General features: G+C 42.7%; 1 long non-coding RNA gene across 1 annotated transcript in view; it reads left to right on the top strand.

Moving 5' to 3' along the window:
• LOC130276124 (uncharacterized) overlaps nucleotides 1-22,999 on the top strand; it is a 63,787-nt gene that overhangs the window by 32,209 nt on the left and 8,579 nt on the right. Inside the window, exon 2 of the long non-coding RNA XR_008845028.1 lies at nucleotides 16,418-16,585. This is a non-coding gene — a long non-coding RNA (uncharacterized LOC130276124). The remainder of the gene's footprint in view (nucleotides 1-16,417; nucleotides 16,586-22,999) is intronic.

Genomic DNA, 22,999 nt, shown 5'->3' with positions numbered 1-22,999 from the left:
TATGTCCACCCCTATGCAAGTCCCTAATTCAGGCCTCAAATGCGCATGGCGCTCTCACTTTGGAGCCCTGTCGTATTTCAAGGCAACTGTTTAGGGTCACATATGGGGTATCGCCGTACTCGGGAGAAATTGGGCTTCAAATTATGGGGGGTATTTTCTGCTATTACCCTTTTTAAAAATCTAAAATTTTTGGGAAACCAACATTTTAGGTACATTTTTTTTTTTTTTTTTTACATATGCAAAAGTTGTGAATCACCTGTGGGGTATTAAGGTTCACATTACCCCTTGTTACGTTCCCCGAGGGGTCTAGTTTCCAAAATGGTATGCCATGTGTTTTTTTTTTGCTGTCCTGGCACCATAGGGGCTTCCTAAATGCGGCATGCCCCCAGAGCAAAATTTGCTTTCAAAAAGCCAAATGTGACTCCTTCTCTCCTGAGACCTGTAGTGCGCCAGCAGAGCAATTCTCACCCCCATATGGGGTGTTTTCTGAATCGGGAGAAATTAGGCTTCAAATTTTGTGGGGTATTTTCTGCTATTACCCTTTTTAAAAATGTAAAAATTTTGGGAAACCAAGCATTTTAGGTAAAAAATTATTTTTTTTTAAACATATGCAAAAGTCGTGAAACACCTGTAGGGTATTAAGGTTCACTTTACCCCTGTTTACGTTCCCCGAGGGGTCTGGTTTCCAAAATGGTATGCCATGTGTTTTTTTTTTGCGGTTCTGGCACCATAGGGGCTTCCTAAATGCGGCATGCCCCCAGAGCAAAATTTGCTTTCAAAAAGCCAAATGTGACTCCTTCTCTTCTGAGACCTGTAGTGCGCCAGCAGAGCACTTTTCACCCCATATGGGGTGTTTTCTGAATCGGGAGAAATTGGGCTTCAAATTTTGGGGGTATTTTCTGCTATTATCCTTTTTAAAAATGTAACATTTTTGGGAAACCAAGCATTTTAGGTAAAACATTTTTTTTTTTTTTACATATGCAAAAGTCGTGAATCACCTGTGGGGTATTAAGGTTCACTTTACCCCTTGTTACGTTCCCTGAGGGGTCTAGTTTCCAAAATGGTATGCCATGTGGGGTTTTTCTGCTGTCCTGGCACCATAGGGGCTTCCTAAAGGTGACATGCCCCCCAAAAACCATTTGACGCTCCTTCCCTTCCGAGCCCTCTACTGCGCCCGCCGAACAATTAACATAGACATATGAGGTATGTGCTTACTCGAGAGAAATTGGGTTTCAAATACAAGTAAAAATTTTCTCCTTTTTACCCCTTGCAAAAATTAAAAAATTGGGTCTACAAGAACATGCGAGTGTAAGAAATTAAGATTGTGAATTTTCTCCTTCACTTTTCTGCTATTCCTGTGAAACACCTAAAGGGTTAATACACTTATTGAATGTCATTTTGAATACTTTGGGGGGTGTAGTTTTCATAATGGGGTCATTTATGGGGTATTTCTAATATGAAGACCCTTCAAATCCACTTCAAACCTGAACTGGTCCATGAAAAATAGCGAGTTTGAAAATTTTGTGAAAAATTTCCAAATTGCTGCTGAACTTTGAAGTCCTCTGGTTTCTTCCAAAAGTAAAAACTCATAAATTTTATGATGCAAAAATAAAGTAGACATATTTTATATGTGAACCCAAAAATGTTTTATTTTGAATATCCATTTTCCTTACAAGCAGAGAGCTTCAAAGTTAGAAAAATGCAAAATTTTCATTTTTTTCATCAAATTTTGGGATTTTTCACCAAGAAAGGATGCAAGTTACCATAAAATGTTACCACTAAGTTAAATTAGAATATGTCACGAAAAAACAGTCTCGGAATCAGAATGATAACTAAAAGCATTCCAGAGTTATTAATGTTTAAAGTGACAGTGGTCAGAATTGCAAAAAACGCTCTGGTCCTTAAGGTGTAAAATGGCCTGGTCCTTAAGGGGTTAAGGAGTTAAATACATTAAAAGTTCAGTTCTGGCCATACTTCCCATATTCACACAAAAGTACACATACACTTCTGATCTGTAATTCCGGTCCAGTCAGTTGGAGTTGGTTGGAGATGTGATATCCAGCAATCGCTGACAGTAACTAATTCACATATTATTCTAAACATTTCCATTTCCATAGATTTGACACATCACTCTCGGTAGAAGGTTCCCTTTAATTAGTATGCACAAGGGGTGGTATAATAGAGATTAAATGAAGACACAAGTTAACACTTCATCACAGAGACTGAACAGGAGGAATCTCCGCCAGAGTCGCTGGGAAATGTGATATAAATTGCATTTCAATGTAACATTCTTCAAAAGATGTATACAAGACAATTAAAATGACAGGAAAAATGAAGAAGCGGAGCTGTGATGAGAAAACGTGGAGGCTTTACGATAACCATGGTACAGTGGGGAAGCAGAGGAGGGAAAATTGCAGGTCACAAATGGGCGATGAGAGGGGATGTCCTGGGGCATTACGATTTACTTCACCTGCGCTTCATATAAAAAAGAGAGATAAAAAATAAATAAATGCTGTATCCCAAACCAGAATTTATGTAACACTAAAACCAGTAGTTATTTGCAATGGGTCCTAGAGGTATTTGCGAAGTCAAGCTACAGATCGCTTAGGCTTCATTCAGATGAAAGATTTAATTCACTAGAAGCATCCATCACTCATCGGTGTCAGAAATCTGAGGGCATATTCTTGTGACATACCATCTGGGTTTGCAGCAGTTGTAGACACGGATGTAGCTAGAGGGGATGCAGAAGTAGCAATCCCGCTGGGATCTTGGTTCCTAAGGGGCCCCCGAAAGCATATATGCCCCTATGAGAGACCAGTATTATCACTGGCACATGGAGCCATGTTGCAGATTTTGCATTGGGAGCCAGAAGCTACAATTTAAAAGGGTTATCCACGAATAGAAAAATAGAGCTAATCTCTTTCCAAAACCGCTCCCCTTCTGTCTCCAGGTTGGGTGTGGTTCGGCAGCTGAGTTCCATTGAAATGAATGGAGCCAAGTTGTAATACCACACCCAAACTGGAGACAGATGGGAGAGTTTTTTGTAAGAAATTAGCTCTGTTTTTCTATTCATGGATAACCCCTTTAAGCCTCTGGCTGTAGAGCCACAGGTTGGGGACAAGGCATTGTTGGGGAAGGGATTAAACCCTTAACTTCTTAAGGACCCATGACGTACGCGTACGTCATGAGTCCGCTCCCAATCTATAACGCGGGGCAACGGCTGGTCGGGCCTGGCCTCTAACAATGGCCGGGACCCGTGGCTAATAGCGCGCGGCAGTGATCGTAATTTGCGGCATCCTGAACAGCTTACAAGACAGCTAGAGGATCCCTACCTGCCTCCATGCTGTCCGATCGTCGAATGACTGCTCATTGCCTGAGATCCAGGCATGAGCAGTCAAGCGGCAAAATCATTGATCAGTGATTTCTTATGAGAAACCACTGATCAATGTAAAAGATCAGTGTGTGCAGTGTTATATGTCCCTATGGGAGCTATAACACTGCAAAAAAAAAAGTGAAGAAAAAGTGAATAAAGATCATTTAACCCCTCCCCTATTAACCCCTTAAAGACTTAGCCCTTTTTCACCTTAAGGACTCGGCTGTTTTTTGCAATTCTGACCACTGTCACTTTAAACATTAATAACTCTGGAATGCTTTTACTTATCATTCTGATTCCAAAATTTTATGGTAACTTGCATCCTTTCTTGGTGAAAAATCCCAAAATTTGATGAAAAAATTTTTGCATTTTTCTAACTTTGAAGCTCTCTGCTTGTAAGGAAAATGGATATTCAAAATAATGTTTTTGGGTTCACATATACAATATGTCTACTTTATGTTTGCATCATAAAATTGACGTGTTTTTACTTTTGGAAGACACCAGAGGGCTTCAAAGCTCAGCAGCAATTTTCCAATTTTTCACAAAATGTTCAAACTCGATATTTTTCAGGGACCAGTTCAGTTTTGAAGTGGATTTGAAGGGTCTTCATATTAGAAATACCCCATAAATGACCCCATTACAAAAACTGCACCCCTCAAAGTATTCAAAATGACATTCAGTCAGTGTTTTAACCCTTTAGGTGTTTCACAGGAATAGCAGCAATGTGAAAGAGAAAATTCACAATCTTAATTTTTTAAACTCACATGTTCTTGTAGACCCAATTTTTGAATTTTTGCAAGTGGTAAAAGGATAACATTTTTACTTGTATTTGTAGCCCAATTTCTCTCGAGTAATCGCATACCACATATGTCTATGTAAAATGTTCGGCGGGCGCAGTAGAGGGCTCAGAGGGGAAGGAGCGACAAGGGGATTTTGGAGTGAAGATTTTTCTGAAATGGTTCTTGGGGGGGCATGTCACCTTTAGGAAGCCCCTAGGGTGTCAAAACAGCAAAAAAAAAAAAAAACACATTGCATACCATTTTGGAAACTAGACCCCTCAGGGAACATAACAAGGGATAAAGTGAGCCTTAATACCCCACAGGTGTTTCATGACTTTTGCAAATGTAAAAAAAAAAATGTTTACCTAAAATGCTTGTTTTCCCAAAAATTTAACATTTTTGCAAAGGATAATAGCAGAAAATACCCCCAAAAATGTGAAGCCCATTTTCTCCCGATTCAGAAAACACCCCATATGGGGGTGAAAAGTGCTATGCTGGCGCACTACAGGTCTCAGAAGAGTAGTAGTCACATTTGGCTTTTTGGAAGCAAATTTTGCTCTGGGGGCATGCCGCATTTAGGAAGCCCCTATGGTGCCAGGACAGCAAAAAAAAAAAAAAAACACATGGCATACTATTTTGGAAACTAGACCCCTCGGGGAATGTAACAAGGGGTTAAGTGAACCTTTATACCCCACAGGTGTTTCACGACTTTTGCATATGTAAAAAAAAAAATTCTTATTTTACCTAAAATGCTTGTTTTCCCAAAATTGTTACATTTTTAAAAAGGGTAATAGCAGAAAATACCCCCCAAAATTTGTAACACAATTTCTCCCGAGTACGGCGATACTCCATATGTGACCCTAAACTGTTGCCTTGAAATACGACAGGGCTCCAAAGTGAGAGCGCCATGCCCATTTGAGGCCTAAATTAGGGACTTGCATAGGGGTGGGCATAGGGGTATTCTAAGACAGTGATTCCCAAACAGGGTGCCTCCAGCTGTTTTAAATCTCCCAGCATGCCTGGACAGTCAGTGGCTGTCTGGAAATACTGGGAGTAGTTGTTTTGCAACAGCTGGAGGCTCCGTTTTGGAAACAGTGGTGTACCAGACATTTTTCATTTTTATTGGGGAGGGGAGGGGGGCTGTGTAGGGGTATGTGTATATGTAGTGTTTTTTACTTTTTATTTTATTTTGTGTTAGTGTAGTGTAGTGTTTTTAGGGTACAATCACACGGGCAGTGGTTCACAGTAGTTTCTCCCTGGCAGTTTGAGCTGCGGCAGAAAATTTGCCGCAGCTCAAACTTGCAGCCGGATACTTACTGTGAACCTCCGTCCATGTGAGTGTACCCTGTACGTTCACATTGGGGGGTGGGGGGGGGGGACATCCAGCTGTTGCAAAACTACAACTCCCAGCATGCGCTGACAGACTGTACATGCTGAGAGTTTTAGTTTCTCAACAGCTGTAGGCACACTGGTTATGTATCACTGAGTTTGTGACCTAACTCAGTGTTTCACAACCAGTGTGCCTCCAGCTGTTGCAAAACTACATTTCCCAGCATATACGGTGCATGCTGGGAGTTGTAGTTTGCAACAGCTGGAGGCACACCAGTCGTGAAACTCTGAGTTAGGTAAAAAAAAAAAAAACTCAGTGTTTCACAACCAGTGTGCCTTCAGCTGTTGCAAAACTACAACTCTCAGCAGTCACCGACAGCCAATGGGCATGCTGGGAGTTGTAGTTATGTAAGCAGCAGATGCACCACTACAACTCCCAGCATGCACTTTAGCTGTTGTGCAAGCTGGGAGTTATACAACAGCTGAAGGTACACGTTTCCATAGAAAAAAATGTGCCTCCAGCTGTTGCAAAACTATAAGTCCCAGCATGCCCATAAGGGAATGCTGGGAGTTGTGGTGGTCTGCCTCCTGCTGTTGCATAACTACAGCTCCCAGCATGCCTTTTTTGCATGCTGGGAGCTGTTGCTAAGCAACAGCAGGAGGCTGTCAATCACCTCCAACTGCTGCTCCCCAGGTCAGTCCCTCGCCGCCACCACCGCTCCTGGGGCCCCGATCCCAACAGGGACGCCGGGGATCGGGGGCCCCAGCTGCCGGGGTCCACGTCCCTCACCCGCTCACGTCCTCCGGAAGAGGGGCAGAGCCGGTTGCGGGAGTGACACCCGCAGCAGGTGCCCTGATTGGTCAGCCGGAAAACTGGCCGACGAATCAGGGCGGTCGTGAGGTGGCACCAGTGCCACCTCACCCCTGCTGGCTATGGCTGTTCGGGGCCGTCAGAGATGGCCCCGATCAGCCAGTAATTCCGGGTCACCGGGTCACTGGAGACCCGATTGACCTGGAATCGCCGCAGATCGCTGGGCTGAATTGTCCAGCGATCTGCGGCCATCGCCGACATGGGGAGACATAATGACCCCCCTGGGCGATATACCGGGATGCCTGCTGAACGATTTCAGCAGGCATCCGGCTCCGGTCCCCAACCGGCCAGCGGTGGGGACCTGAATTCCCACGGGCGTATGGATACGCCCTGAGTCCTTAAGGACTCGGAATGCAGGGCGTATCCATACGCCCTGCGTCCTGAAGAGGTTAAAAGTTTGAATCACCCCCTTTTCCCATAAAAACAAAAACACAGTGTAAATAAAAATGAAAATAAACATATATGGTATTTCCGCGTGCGGAAATGTCCGAATTATAAAAATATATAGTTAATTAAACCGCATTGTGAATGGCGTACGCGCAAAAAAATTCCAAAGTCCAAAATAGTGCAATTTTGGTCACTTTTTATATCATGAAAAAATGATATCAATAAGTCCTATCAATAAAAAAATGGTACCGCTAAAAAAAAATTAACCCTCATACCGCCACATACGCGGAAAAATAAAAAGTTATAGGGGTCAGAAGATGACAATTTTAAACGTATTAATTTTCCTGCATGTAGTTATGATTTTTTATAGAAGTACGACAAAATCAAACCTATATAAGTATCATTTTAACCGTATAGACCTAAAGAATAAAGAGAAGGTGTCATTTTTACTGAAAAATGTACTACGTAGAAACGAAAGCCCCCAAAAGTTACAAAACTGCATTTTTTTTCAATTTTGTCTCACAATTATTTTTTTTCCGTTTTGCCGTCGATTTTTGGGTAAAATGACTGATTTAATTACAAAGTAGAATTAACGGCGCAAAAAATAAGCCATCATATGGATTTTTATGTGCAAAATTGAGAGTTATGATTTTTTAAAGGTAAGGAGGAAAAAACGAAAATGCAAAAATGGAAAACCCCCGGGTCCTTAACCCCTTAAGGACTCAGGGTTTTTCCGTTTTTGCACTTTCGTTTTTTCCTCCTTACCTTTTAAAAATCATAACCCTTTAAATTTTCCATCTAAAAATCCATATTATGGCTTATTTTTTGCGTCGCCAATTCTACTTTGCAGTGACATTAGTCATTTTACCCAAAAATGCACGGCGAAACGGAAAAAAAAATCATTGTGCGACAAAATCGAAAAAAAAAAACGCCATTTTGTAACTTTTGGGGGCTTTCGTTTCTACGCAGTGCATATTTCGGTAAAAATTACACCTTATCATTATTCTGTAGGTCCATACGGTTAAAATGATACCCTACTTATATAGGTTTGATTTTGTCGCACTTCTGGAAAAAATCATAACTACATGCAGGAAAATTTATACGTTTAAAAATGTCATCTTCTGACCCCTATAACTTTTTTATTTTTCCACGTATGGGGTGGTATGAGCACTTTTGCGCCGTGATCTGAAGTTTTTATCGGTATGATTTTTGTTTTGATCGGACTTTTTGATCACTTTTTATTCATTTTTTAATGATATAAAAAGTGACCAAAATACGCTTTTTTGGACTTTGGAATTTTTTTGCGCGTACGCCATTGACCGTACGGCTTAATTAATGATATATTTTTATAGTTCGGACATTTACGCACGCGACGATACCACATATGTTTATTTTTTATTTTTTTTACACTGTTTTATTTTTTTTATGGGAAAAGGGGGGTGATTCAAACTTTTATTAGGGAAGGGGTTAAATGACCTTTATTAACACTTTTTTTTTACATTTTTTTTGCAGTGTTATAGGTCCCATAGGGACCTATAACACTGCACACACTGATCTCCTATGCTGATCACTGGCGTGCATTAACACGCCTGTGATCAGCATTATCGGCGCTTGACTGCTCCTGCCTGGATCTCAGGCACGGAGCAGTCATTCGTCGATCGGACACCGGGGAGGCAGGTAAGAGCCCTCCCGGTGTCCGATCAGCTGTTCGGGACGCCGCGATTTCACCGCGGCGGTCCCGAACAGCCCGACTGAGCAGCCGGGTCACTTTCACTTTCACTTTAGAAGCGGCGGTCAGCTTTGACCGCCGCTTCTAAAGGGTTAATACCGCACATTGCCGCGATCGGCGATGTGTGGTATTAGCCGCGGGTCCCGGCCGTTGATTAGCGCCGGGACCGACGCGATATGATGCGGGATCGCGGCGCGATCCCGCTTCATATCGCGGGAGCCGGCGCAGGACGTAAATATACGTCCTGCGTCGTTAAGGGGTTAAGGGGTTAAGGCCCAGGCCCATTTTGTCCTTAAGTACTAGACCAATTTTATTTTTGAATTTCGTTTTTTCCTCTTCGCATCTTCTAAAAATCATAACTCTCTTATATTTCCATCCACAGACCCATATGAGGGCTTGTTTTTTGCGTCACCAATTGTACTTTGTAATTACATCACTTATTTTACCTTAAAATGTATGGCGCAACCAAGCAAATATTATTTATGTGGAAAAATTTAAAAGAAAACCACAATTTAGCAAATTTTGGAAGGTTTTGTTTTCACGCTGTATACTTTCTGGTAAAAATACCATGTTTTCTTTATTCTGTGGGTCAATACGATTAAAATGATACCAATGATTATGTACTTTTCTATAATTGTACTGCTTAAAAAAAATCTCAAACCATTTTAACAAAATGAGTACCGTATATCCCGGCGTATAAGACGACTTTTTAAACCCGAATTTTCTTCTGAAAAGTCGGGGGTCGTCTTATACGCCGGGTATAGGGGTCTGGCATAGGAATGCTTATGATTATCGTGCTGGCTCCTGTGTGCGGCTGCAGGCGGGGGCCAGCCAGAGCATGTACAAACTAATAACTGTATACTTAAAAACCAGGGTGCCTCCAGCTGTTGTGAAACTACAACTCCCAGCATGCCCCTGTGTCCCGAAAAATCTTTTCGGGACATAAGGATGTCCGCAGGTCACTTACCATTCCCCGCCCACCGCGCATCCTCCTCCGGTCTTCCTCCGGTCCTACTGCGCTTCTCCACCTCTCTATGGTTGTACGCACGTGACGTCAGTGACGTCCCATGCGTATAACCATAGAGCCGCAGGAGGACCGGAGGAGGACGAGCGTGGCCGGGGCCTGGTGAGTGACCGGCGGCGCGTCATCTACAGTGTTCCGATCACCGCTCCTCCGGTCCCGGGACTGCTGCTATGGTCCATAGGCCATAGCAGTAGATTGTGACCCCAGGCCGGAGAAGCGCTGACCGGAACACTGTGGGGGGCAGTACACAGACATACAGCCTCCAGCCATATACTCTAAATGGCTGGAAGTTGTATGTCTGTGGGGGGAGCTGCCTACTATTGTGGGAGAGGGAGCTGCCTACTATTGTGGGGGAGGGAGCTGCCTACTATTGTGGGGGAGGGAGCTGCCTACTATTGTGGGGGAGGGAGCTGCCTACTATTGTGGGGGAACTGCCTACTAATGTGGGGGGAGCTGCCTACTATTGCGGGGAAGGGAGCTGCCTACTAATGTGGGGGGAGCTGCCTACTATTGTGGGGGAGGGAGCTGCCTACTATTGTGGGGGAACTGCCTACTATTGTGGGGGAGGGAGCTGCCTACTATTGTGGGGGGAGCTGCCTTCTATTGTGGGGGGGGAGCTGCTGACCTAATGTGGGGGAGCTGCCGACCTAATGTGGGGGAGCTGCCGACCTAATGTGGGGGAACATGCTGCCGACCTAATGTGGGGGAACATGCTGCCGGCCTAATGTGGGGGAAATATAAGGTACTGTACATAGCGGTAGGAGGGGTAGTCTTATACGGCAAGTAAATCCCAAACTCTATATTTTAACTGTAAAAGTTGGGGGTCGTCTTATACGCCCAGTCGTCTTATACGCCAGCATATACGGTATGTTTGAAATTGCCCTATTTTGACCACCTATAACTTTCTAATTTTTCCATATAAAGGGCGATTTGAGGGCTCATCTTTTGCACCATGATCTGTATTTTTTATCAGTACCACTTTTGCTTAGGTTTCACTTTTTCTAAATTATTTATAAAAAATTTTTGGAATAAAATGTGACAAAAAAGCAACAATTTTGGACTTTTTTTTTATTTTTTTACGTTTACGCCGTTCACCATATGGAATAATTAACAATATATTTTAATAGTTCAGATCTTTACGCATGTGGCGATGCCAAATATGTGTATTAATTATTTTTTTTTTACGATTTTTGGGGGGTAAAATGGGGAAAAAATTACGTTTTACTTTTTATTGGGGGAGGGGATTTTTCTAATTTTTTTTACTTTTTTATTTAACACTTGATTGCTAATACTGTTCAGTGCTATGTATAGGACATAGCACTGCTCAGTATTATTGGTCATCTTCTGCTCTGGTCTGCTCGATCGCAGACCAGAGCAGAAGACCCCGGGAGACAGCCGGAGCCAGGTGAGGGGACCTCCGGCCGCCATGCTGGATGATCGGATCGCCGCAGCAGCGCGGTTCGCGAATGTCCGCTATTACCGGCGGGTCCCTGGCTGCTGATAGCAGCCGGAACCTGCCGGGCATGAGGCGAGCACCGCTCCGGTGCTCGCGATCATGGCTGCGTGTAAATGTACGTCATGGTGCGCTAAGTACCACGTCACCATGACGTACATTTACGTCCATTGTCGTTAAGGGGTTAAACTATTACCAGGTAGCTAATGGCAAAAATGCCCTGTTCCAGGATCATGAATAGAATGGAGGTCAGTGAAAACTGACAGATCTGATGCACATGCCCGACACCGATACTATGGCTAACACTATTTTCCAAGTTGTACAGAGCCATAATGTGGCTCCCAGATGAATAAATATGGTCACTTCTCTACCCCTGTATGACTCAGATTTTCCAGTTTCTATCTGTTGTTGTGTACACCTTTAAATACTGTATGTACATATGGCATCCAACGCAGCACAACGAGGCTGTACAACATCTTACATGAGAAATGTTGGCATAACACAGGTCCCTGTGAATAACTGACTCATCAAGAGGAACAGCAGACTTGGTATTTACACCTGAAATACTCATTATTAGGAATAATTCCTTCATGAACCTGATAAATTGGCACTCCTTATCATCATGTTAGACCAGTATATTATATCAGTGTACGGGAATGAACACAAGCGTGCGGCCTGGCGTTCTGCTCTAATTGACGCTGAACCTGCACTGTGAGGAAACCCGTCCTCATTACCTGTAGTTCATATTGTTTTTTTGTCCCAAGGCTCGGCACGCAGCAGCCTCATCCATCAACACTTCCAAAAGCAGAAACTGGACCTAAAGGGGCTAGAAAAGTGCTGAGCTTGTGCTTTATAACATAACCCTTTATATCCTCCATATCCTGTGAATTGTGCCTTCTTAGTGGTTCCATTATGACAGGACAGATGTCAGGCAGTAGGAAGACTCAATCTATGGTGGTGTGGTCCGGCCATATTTACAGCATCCGTTAACAGCTGAATCCTTCTCTCCAAGGCACATTCAATAAATATAATTAAGATATAATAAAAAGTCTCCAGCAGACAGTGTGAATTCATTTAAACAATGGAGCATTTTGCTTATGTGGGAACCTTGTCAGCAACAAACACGACTTAAATTTTTATTACCTACATCTGCAAATTTGGAAAATAATGTAATTGGCCTTTATTAAATATACACTGAGTATTGTATAAGTTACAGTTTATATAACCTGTGGCCTAAAAGCTCCTGAGTCCTGGCTATATATGGGTAAAACAATTCACTGATTTTAAGACACACAGTGGCCCTAATTTACTATTGTAAACCCAACATGTTTTGTCGGGTTGTGCGCCAGAAATTCTGTCTGCGGCAGAACTTGCGCCAAATTTGAAAAAAACCTGACCAACTCTCCATTTTAGTACTCACAGTAGCAAAATAGGCAATTAAAACTTAGCATTTAATAATTATTATTTAAAACAGGATTGTTAATTACAATAAGTCTGACTGTGACCACAATTTCCCAGTGAAACATCAATAATCAAAATGACACACCCGGACAAAAATGTAAAACCTCTGAAAAAGACAAAGAAAGGAAAGCAATTAGTTGAGTACTCTAGTACCAACGTGTTTCACCGTTTCACAGGATAATACACTAAATAAACAAATGCTAGTATCTGCAGTCAAATTACACAGAGATAAAACACCAGATAATCAGAATCTACGGGCAAGACAATAAGTAACATAATCAAAACATATGGTCACATGGAAGTAAAAAAAACACCACAGCCCATGGTTAGGCCACTCACTGCGCCCCGCATGGATGATGGGAAAAACAGAATAGTACGGGTGAAACGCGTTGGGTCTTGGGTACTCAACTAATTGCTGCTCTTTCTTTGTCTTTATCAGAGGTTTAAAATTTTTGTCCGGGTGTGTCATTTTGATTATTGATGTTTCTCTTGGAAATTGTGGTTTAATTGTAGTCAAATTTATTGCTATTAACAATCCTTTTTTAAATAATAATTATTAATGCTAAGTTTTAATTGCCTGTTTTGCTACTGTGAATACTTTGTTGTTTGCAAAAACATGCCTGTAACGCCGAGCGCTCCGGTCCCCGCTCCTGTACCGGAGCGCTTACGGCGTGTGTCCCCAGGCTGCGCTCCGGCGTCTCAGCGTGTGCGCCCCTGCTCTCTTGGTCCCGGGACTCTTAGATCTAATATGGTTAATTAAGGGTTAAGGTTTGTGAGAGGCAGTGCTGCTTGGATTTAATTAGGCTTCACATGTGCACTGCCTATAAGTACCATCTCCTCCCACAGCCTCCTGCCGGATCTTTGTTGCCTTGTGCCTGAGAGAAAGCGTTCTTTGTTTCTGTGTTCCCTGCCTGTTGCCGTACCCGTTGCTACTGACTACCACCTGTGAACCGTTGCTGCCTGCCCTGACCATTTGCTTCATCCGACTATGCCTTTGCCTGATCCTCTTGTACCTTGCCTTATCTCAGCAGCCAGAGAGGTTGAGTCGCTACTGGGAGGAACGACCTGGGGGTTACCTGCCGCAGCTAGTCCATCCCGCTTTGCGGTGGGCTCTGGTGAAAACCAGTAACTCCTTAGACTCCGTTCCCCTGGTACGGCCCATAGCTTCACCTCTCTGGCACAGCGGATCCACCACTAGCCTCCGCTACCTGCTTCCAGCCCAGATTCTGACAATGCCCTTTGTATCTTCTCATCTAAACATACTGTGCTTTTTTTCAACTCTCCATTTTACTTAGAAAACCCAAAAAAATGGGTATGGTCATCATGAAGAGGGGTCGTGGCCACCAAAAAGGGGCGTGTCCCCAACATTTTCACAAAAACCCAACATATTTACTAAGGTTTCCACAGAAAATGTGGTGGATTTGAGCTGAGGAAAACTCGACAGTTCAGAGCATGTGTAAAAAAAAAAAGCAAAGTGTAGGGAAAGTGCTAAATGTAGGGAAACTTTAGTAAATACCGTGGAAAAAAATAATTGTAGGGAATTAAAACCACAAAGAAAACAACAGTACACTCTTAGTAACTTAGGGGCCAGTATTTTGGTTCCTTTTTTGAGCCATGAAATTGTTCAAAAACAGCAGTTCAGTGGCTCAAATAAATAGTTGTTTATGTATTTATTTTTTTAAATTGAAACATTACATTAAACTTAGTGTAAAAATGTCTGGTAACTCCCCTTCGTTTAAGTTTTCAAACTGCTTGTTTATTTTTATATATTTTCTTATTTTTTTGTTCCAAGAAGAAGACAGGTTTACAAATTGCATGTCGAAAAAAAAAAGGACATCGGAAAAAAGTCTTACAATAACATTTAACATGCAAAAACTGCCTACAAAAATGGACCTAACGACAGAATAGGCAGCTGAAATTTTCAGCATTTTTTTTCTCAAACAGCCCTTTGTTTAAGGCTTATAATGCAAACAAAAAACATAAGGGAGGAATTTATTAAAGTGCATAATGTAGATATTACCATTATATGTATATTTGGAATATACATTTGTATAAAAAAAATTTGTTTATTTTTGTTCCTACAGCTATTATCTGTGTGTCTCTGTTAGGAGTCCAAATACAGGAAGTGTGGGTGGGCAAACAGGGCTCTGTGCAGGCTTGTGGCTTGTCAATCATCCTGCTGTGTGAGCTTGGAGCATGTCATAGTGCCCTGCTTGTCCTCAGTGCACACAGCCCTGCTTGTCCTCAGTGTACAGAGCCCTGATTGTCCTCAGTGTACAGAGCCCTGCTTGTCCTCAGTGTACAGAGCCCTGATTGTCCTCAGTATGCAGAGCCCTGCTTGTCCTCAGTGTACAGAGCCCTGCTTGTTCTCAGTATACAGAGCCCTGCTTGTCCTCAGTGTACAGAGCCCTGCTTGTCCTCAGTGTACAGAGCCCCGCTTGTCCTCAGTATACAGAGCCCTGCTTGTCCTCAGTGTACAGAGCCCTGATTGTCCTCAGTGTACAGAGCCATGCTTGTCCTCAGTGTACAGAGCCCTGATTGTCCTCAGTGTACAGAGCCCTGCTTGTCCTCAGTGTACATAGCCCTGCTTGTTCTCAGTGTACAGAGCCCTGCTTGTCCTCAGCGCACAGAGCCCTGCTTGTCCTCAGTATACAGAGCCCTGCTTGTTCTCAGTGTACAGAGCCCTGCTTGTCCTCAGTATACAGAGCCCTGCTTGTCCTCAGCATACAGAACCCTGCTTGTTCTCAGTGTACAGAGCCCTGCTTGTCCTCAGCGCACAGAGCCCTGCTTGTCCTCAGTGTACAGAGCCCGGATTGTCCTCAGTGCACAGAGCCATGGGGGGTGTCCAATGATTATTATTTTTTTATTATTATTGTTAAAAGCGGCCACGTTGGGCTGAAAAGGTGAAAAAAGCTGTACTTATCAGTCACAATCCCTTGCCACCGCCATTCTGATGTTACGTGGTCACTGCTCCTTATCACTTCTTTGTTTTTGGTCTCCATCTTAACACAAGAGGTGTCTGCTTAGCCACACTGAGGTGGGTCTCTGCCATGGCCAGTAATTGTCTGAGTGTTGTGATGTGAAAAGGATTAAGGGCCCATTTGGAATGTCAGAGGCAGGAGAGCATGGCAGATGTGTCCTGCTTTTTAGTTTTCAATTTTTGGGTATCTTGGTCTCTGTGAATAACTTTAAAAAAAAAATTCCAGGCCATCCCTTCAATATAGCTTTTGTCATTCTCAGACTGCTTTTGAGAAGCCATTAACAGAATGGTAGCTGATCTTGTTTATGTTACCAATGGTAGCCATAGCCAAATGTCTTCAAAGTGTTAGAGGATACAATTTTGGGCAGAGATATAGCTAGGATTTCTCTCAACTGGGGAAAGGATAAGTTTTCTATCCTGGCCAAGACAAAATAGCTTGTTTACAAGACTTATCCCCAGCCTCCCCCTCCCGTTATCTATTTCACTGTTATTGGATAACTCCAACAAATTTATACCAGGTAATAGCTGCTAAAGAGGTGCCAGAGAAAGATATGTTACATTCAACTTATGGCCCAGATGGTAACACAGTTAGTGTGTCAGAAGATTGTCCTCAAATGCACCAAAATTGTGATGCACTGTTTTGGTGTTAAGTAGGCAAAAAAAAATATATAGAGAGAGACAAATTTGTCTAAACTAGGAACATAAGTGCATACTTAGACTTGACAGTCTATAAATAAGCCCAATTTATCAGCATAAGCCACTATGATAAATCGGGCTCATTTGAAGACTGTCCATCTAAGTTTGCAGTTTTTGTACATCTGCCCTCATTGCGTATGTACCACTTGATAAGATATAAATTGGAAGAAGAGGACACATTGTTAATAGGCTTTGGTCTTAGTCTTCCCAACAGTGAAAAGAGGAATTTCCAAGTGTTGTGGGTGATTTCTCTAATAATTATTTCCAGGGTCCTTCAAAATGAGAGAAACAAACAGCCGAAAATGAAGTCATTAATTTCTCCTCCTCTCACACAGATTTAATTAGGAGGATTTAATTAGACTTGGCAGAATAACACAGAGAGATGAAGGGAAGGGTGGTCCGCAGCTGAGGATTTAGGATGCAGGGAAGCACTCTGCCAGCAAATGGAATCCAGTAGAGTCCAACAGAGGCCAAACAGGATAAGAAAGAAAAGATAACTGCAGGTAAAAAATCCTAGTGTGCGTGCAGCTTTATTAGTGTAAGTGTGAACTCTGCCTAATAATGCCACTAAGTATCACTGCAAGTAACAGCATTAGGTAAGGCTTTCACACCCGGTGATTTAATAGACACGTTGCTTGCGACAATGACTCTGTATGCATAACATAGGACTGATTAGCCGAAGTGACGGAGAAAAGTCTCAAAAATGTCAGAGATTTTAATGATTTGCTTCTTAATTATTTGACGAATAATAGCGGAAGAAGGAATGTTGCTCATTTGTCAGTAGCGTATCAACTAGTGTTTAATGAACAGAATGAAGGATGAGCACACAATGATCTGCCCTTTCCTTAAAACCAGAGATGAGAGGAGGGGGAAATGAAATGAAGGCCAGTAATTTAAAAAGGATCTAGGAAGGAAAGGATATAAAAAAAACTTGGACATTACAAACCCACTCCTTTATAAGAATCATCTGCATGGCAGATCAGTAATGTCACATATTTATCTCAAGTGTTCTAAGGCAAAAATGGAGTCCTTCATCTAAAATTCACCGATTGGGACAGCTGATTTTATAATATTTCTTTTAAGGCAGTCCATAACTCCCTCCCCTCACATACTGCCTGGCCTTGTCAAATGTTTTTTTATCCACAAGATAGGTGATGAGTGTCTGGTGGGGGTCTGACTTCTGGGACCCCCACCAATCATCAAATCTGCCATGTGTGAATCTACTCTTTTTCTTCCCATTCTCCCATTCCAATAAAAACAAGCAATTATGACTTAGCTCCACTCTGACAGCTGTCAGTATATCCTCTCCTGATCCATCTTTACCTCTATAATTGCCATCACTGATTTATCACCATACAGCAATTTTGCAGCAAATCAGCTGGATGTAGGATAATAGACTCTGTCTAGTATATTGAGTCCCCCCCATCCATTGCTAATCCTGCATATTAAACATGATAACCTGACAAGTAATGATGTTAGGAGTCCGCATTCACTACAATGTGCAGACATAATAATATGGATATAGCGGAACCTTCCTGCACAACTGTTATTTAATGGAATTCAACCTTATCAAATACAGTTGTCCCTCGGGTTACAATGGCCTCAGGTCACAATATTTTCAGCATATAATGGTCTTTCTTGGACTACTGCAACTAAAAACCATACTCAACATATGCTAAGGGAAGTCTGGCTCTGCAGCACATGGAAATGAGGATTTCACTGGTAAAACAGTATGCATTTTGAAGTGCAGTTTTAGGTTACACAATTGATATATGTCCTTTTAGGGTATGTTGATAGGGGCATTAGATTCCCTGTTTTAAAAATGGAAAATGCATGGATTTCTGAGTCTTCAGAAACAGCGCAGTGTCACTGCCCAAAATCATGCTCGTGCCTGTCAGATCCCACCAAAAAAAAAAAAAAGAATATGTTACTTAGTACCTAATCTTGACTATGCACATCTAATTTTTATGCCTCTATAACCTATATTTATTATAAAATGACCTCTTTTCATTAGCTCAGTGTTAGAATGATTGGTGTGTCAAGCCTAAAGTGTCCCGGTAGGTATAGGGACCCCTAGTGGTGGTGTGGTAACAGTGTGTGTTATGAGGTCAGATGTTGTTACACTAGGGGCAGTTGGCATTAACCCCTTGTATTCGTGACACCAGGGCGTGGTTTATCTTCGATGCCACCCAAAGCTATACTGCTAGATCCTGGGCTAGGCACGGGGGGCAATAATGACTCAGACGCCAAGTTATGGATAACAATAGCTTAGCTTTACCTAGGGTAGACAGATGGTAAAGTCTATGCAGTTCAGCCAGGGCCCAGTTATCCCAGTTGCGTGTCACTCCGCAGTCTCTCCCCTCACTTGCTCTAGACTTTCTCACCAGAACTGATAGTTGATTAGCTTATTGCCTTCGCACCCCCACAAACTTCCCTCCTCCAGCACATAGACTAACCCCTCTAGACTTTGCTATTTGCACTCAATGGGGGAGATTTATAAAGTTGCCTTAGGGAACGTTCACATTATGGAAACTCCGCCTGGAGACAGAGATTTAGTTTGAGCGGCTATCATCACCTTGACAACAATACATGTCAATATATAATTCAGCCAATAAAGGGTGTTCATGTTCACAGATAGCCTAAAGGTAGGTTCCCCACTAGGAAATTCTGTAGTGTGCATGGACCCTAAGCCAACCTGTATAGGAATTCACAATAGAAAGCATCTACTTTGGCTGTGTCCTGTCTGCAACTGCATCTTCACTAGTAACCTCACTCACATGTGGGGCAAGCATCCCAAAGACTTTCCAGTCAGTATATGTGCTGTAAAATCAACTCTTAAAGGGACAGTGACCAACTATTCAATCTGCTTAAAATATATAACATTACACTCTATGCATAAATATACTATACTTGCACAAAATATTCCATTAAATTGCAAGTTGTTTCCATAGTATCCAGTTGTCTGTACTTATCATTCCTGAACTTCACACTATTTGAAACAACTCTAGTCTTTGACAAATGCATTGTTGGGTTTACAGGTGACCTTCGGGTTAGCCATACCACCCAGCCAGGTGACATCATCACCATCTGCCTCCCCAAATACTACTTCTTACAGATAGCCTGCACTACAACACCCATCATCCCAGTTGAGTACCACACCTGTGTACTAGAAGAGAATTACCATATTAAGTCTTCCTATGTAAAAGAATGTAACTGCTCTAATACTGCCTCCTACAAATTGTACAAAAATGTAACTGCTACAATAATTCCCCCTATGCGCAAGAATATCACTACAGGGGAATAAAAAAATATTTAATCCCGTAATGATTTTGGACAAAGGAATAATCAGCCTATAACTTTAATTTGGTATGTTTATTGAACAGTAAGAGACAAAATGACAATAAAAAATCCAGAAAAAATAAAAAATACTAAAAATAAGTTATGAACTGATTTTCCTGTTATTCAGTGAAATAAATATTTGATCCCCCATCAATAAGCAAGATTTCTGGCTCCAAACAGTGCTGAGATTAGGAGTACACACTTAAAGGACATCTGCAGCATTACAAACACTTATCCCCTATCCTCAAGATAGGGGATAAGTGTTTGATTGTGGGGGGTCCGAACGCTGGGGCCCCTGGCGATGTCCTGTACGGGGCCGTGGCTCTCCCGTGCAGGGGGCGTGCCAGCCGCAGCATGACGTTGCGGCCGGCACGCCTCCTCCATACATCTCTATGGGAGAGGCGGGGAGGCAGCATTCGTGCCTCCCCGCATCCCCCATAGAACTGTATGGGGACGGGGAGGAGACAGGGCGTCACCGTCGACCTCTAGGTCGACGCTACGTGCCTTAGTGCTCATCATGAGCGCTAATGGCGGCGCCCCGTTAGGGAGATCAGGGGGGGTCCCAGTGGATAGGGGATAAGTGTAATGCCGCTGCAGTTGTCCTTTAAAGGGAAAGTTACTAATCTCATCTTGTTACCTAAATAAAAGACACTTGTCAATCAATCAATCAAACAATCAGATTTCAAACTATTTACCATGACCAAAGATAAAGAGCTGTCCAAGGATATCAGGGACAATATGATAGACTTATACAATGCTGGAATGATCTATAAGACCATCACCAAGCAACTTGGTGAGAACTGTACAGTTGACAAGATTATTCAGAAATGAAAGAAAGACAGAATACCTGTCAATCTTCCTCAATCGGGGGCTCCCCTTGTGGACTTTCAATAATCATGGGAACGATGAAAAATCAGCCCAGAACTACACGGTAGGATCTTGTCAATTGTGTCAAGGCAGCTGGGACCATAGTCACCAAGAAAACAATTCCACAAAATTTAAAGACCTGTCTTTCATTTTGCAGAATTCCATGGCAGAATACCTATTTAAGTCAATAGGCCTTTGGATTTCAGCAGAATTCTTTGTTTGAGGACACAGAATAGTGTTACAATTATGCTGCAATTCTGCATTTCCATTCAGCAAGCTTTGCTGAAAGGAATTTGTAAGGAATTGTGGATATTCCACCGTGAACATAGCCTTATAATGTGGTAGGAGTTTCAGGGCTGTAGGGAGGAATCTGAGGAAACGAATGAATAGGAGTAGCGGGGACCAGTTGTAATATCACTATGGGGCTTTTTGCCCTGTGCTCTATGCTCGGGATGTGCTGAATTTTGTCCTCTCTCTGTATTGTTGTCCAGAGCTGACATCTTCCATGTTCTCGGTCTCTTACTGGTCATTTTCAATTATTAATGAGTAAATCTCAAGTTCTTGGCCTGTTTTTCTCTAAGCTGTAATTGCGCCTTCTCTGTTTTGCTGGTGAAATTCGCTGTCATTGTAATAATACTAATCAATAAGCCTCCAGGTTAGATTTATCATCTACATCACCGGCCCAATGAGCTGTGAAGGAATCATTTGCTAGCTACACACGCAGTAACCGCTGCAATGTGCAAATGTAATTTTAGTTACGGTATCAGAGACTCACATTAAGTTGCCGGGTTCCTTGTTATGACTGATCTATGAATCTCACTGCGTACGTCTATTGTGCACATCGTATTACAGTGACTTGTTTATACACGGCTGGTGCCATTTTTACTGATGGCTAATCGGATTGCAAAAACAAAACAGAACAAAAAAACTAAAATATTTAAATAAGTTCCTGGCAAAATCAGTGGAAAAATAAAACATAAGACAAGGTATTGCGAGAGCACTTTAAATGGAAATGAATCAGTCTCTGTAATCACCATTATTATTACAGTGTTATAGAGATCCCCACTTTTTAAATTATGACCTGTCCCAGGTGACAATACCTCCAACTGGTTATGGAGACTCACTGCATGGACCCCTGACATCCACTCTGACAGTATCATTAAGGGAACCTCTTTATGTTCTCTCTTTAAATTACCTCACCTTAATATCAATGGCCTTTTATGTAACGAAGGGCACTGGCGATCCTCTAGAGCAAGTCTTTATAGATCAACAGAGTTTAGGACCCCAATCATTAATTACCTCCTGTAGAAAGTGGGTTTCCAAAGGACGGGGTATTCCCATCTGGGTCATTTATAACATAACCACAGTATATGCCATAAATAGATAGATGCAGGTGCTACACACAGCACGCACAGTATCTCAAGAATAATGGTCCCCAAACCCTTGATGTGATTGGGAAGCCAAAAAAGTCTAATGGGATGCTTTATGCAGTTTATGCAAATCCCGTTGCAGTTTATGCAAATCCTAAGGATAGGGGATAAGTGTTAGATCAGGGGGTTTCTGACCGCTGGGGGCCCCCGCGATCTCCCGAATGGAGCCGCGGCTCCCTGCATGAAACGGGCATTTTCGGCCACCACCGGAAGCGGCGACTGACACGCCCCCTCCATACAGTTCTATGGCAGAGCCCGAGCGCTGCTTTTGGATATCTCCGGCTCTGCCATAAAACTACATGGAGGGGGCGTGTCGGCCGCAGCTTCGTGATGTGGTCAAAAACGCTTGTTTCACGCAGGGAGCGGGGGCTCCATTCAGGAGATCGCAAGGGGCCCCAGCTGTCGGACCCCCCGCGATTTAACACTTATCCCCTATCCTTAGGATAGGGGTAAATTGTACATCCTGGAGTTCTCCTTTAATGTATATGGGAGCTGTGTAGACAGTGTATTAACGCGAGCTATGCTGTTTCTGTAACTCAGAACTTATGAAAACAGCAAAGCTTGCAGTGTACCACTGGCTATGCACCTCCCATGAAAGTCAATAAGGATTTATCAGAACAGGACCTGACTCTGTGAACTATACGGCCCCCACATTTGTGATACGTACTCATCTTGGCAGTGGCCGCCTGCTCAGCCAATCACTGACTGAGCGGGACACCATTGCAGCCAGTAAGTCGACACTGCTGAGATGAGTACGTCTCGAAAGGTGGGGGCCAGAGAATTCAGCAGGGATAGTCAGGCCCCGTTCTGGAGATAGGGAATACATTTTAAATAGCTGTTTAACCCCTTTAAGCAAATTGCATAAAGCAGCAAGCTCAGCTGTTTTCCGGTCCCCGACCACCTCCAGTGGCCACAACCAGATAGATAGTTAATGTATGTATGGAGATGATCTGCAGTAACCAAGTTTGGCGATTACACAATGTGCAGAGCCTTCTGCTTCCTGCTCTATTTCTCTGTGAATGGCAACACTGAGGCTCTGGCAAACAGCAGATCGTAAAGGTGCACATTATTGGTACCCCACAATCTGATATTGATCATCTATTCTGAGGATGGATTATAATTAATTTGTCCAGAAAATCCCTTTAATATAGTTGTGAGTACCAGAGGTTGCGTTGCATCAATCATACATTTATAAAATATTCAGTGATGTACCCTTGTTTTTGCATCCATCTGTATTTTGGCAGCTGAAATGTAAATAAGATTTGACCAGAAAGTTATGAC

The sequence above is a fragment of the Hyla sarda genome, chromosome 6 (assembly GCF_029499605.1).
Source record: "Hyla sarda isolate aHylSar1 chromosome 6, aHylSar1.hap1, whole genome shotgun sequence".
Taxonomy (NCBI): domain Eukaryota; kingdom Metazoa; phylum Chordata; class Amphibia; order Anura; family Hylidae; genus Hyla; species Hyla sarda.
The sequence above is the reverse complement of the archived record's forward strand: the minus strand, read 5'-3'. Positions and strand labels throughout refer to the sequence as shown.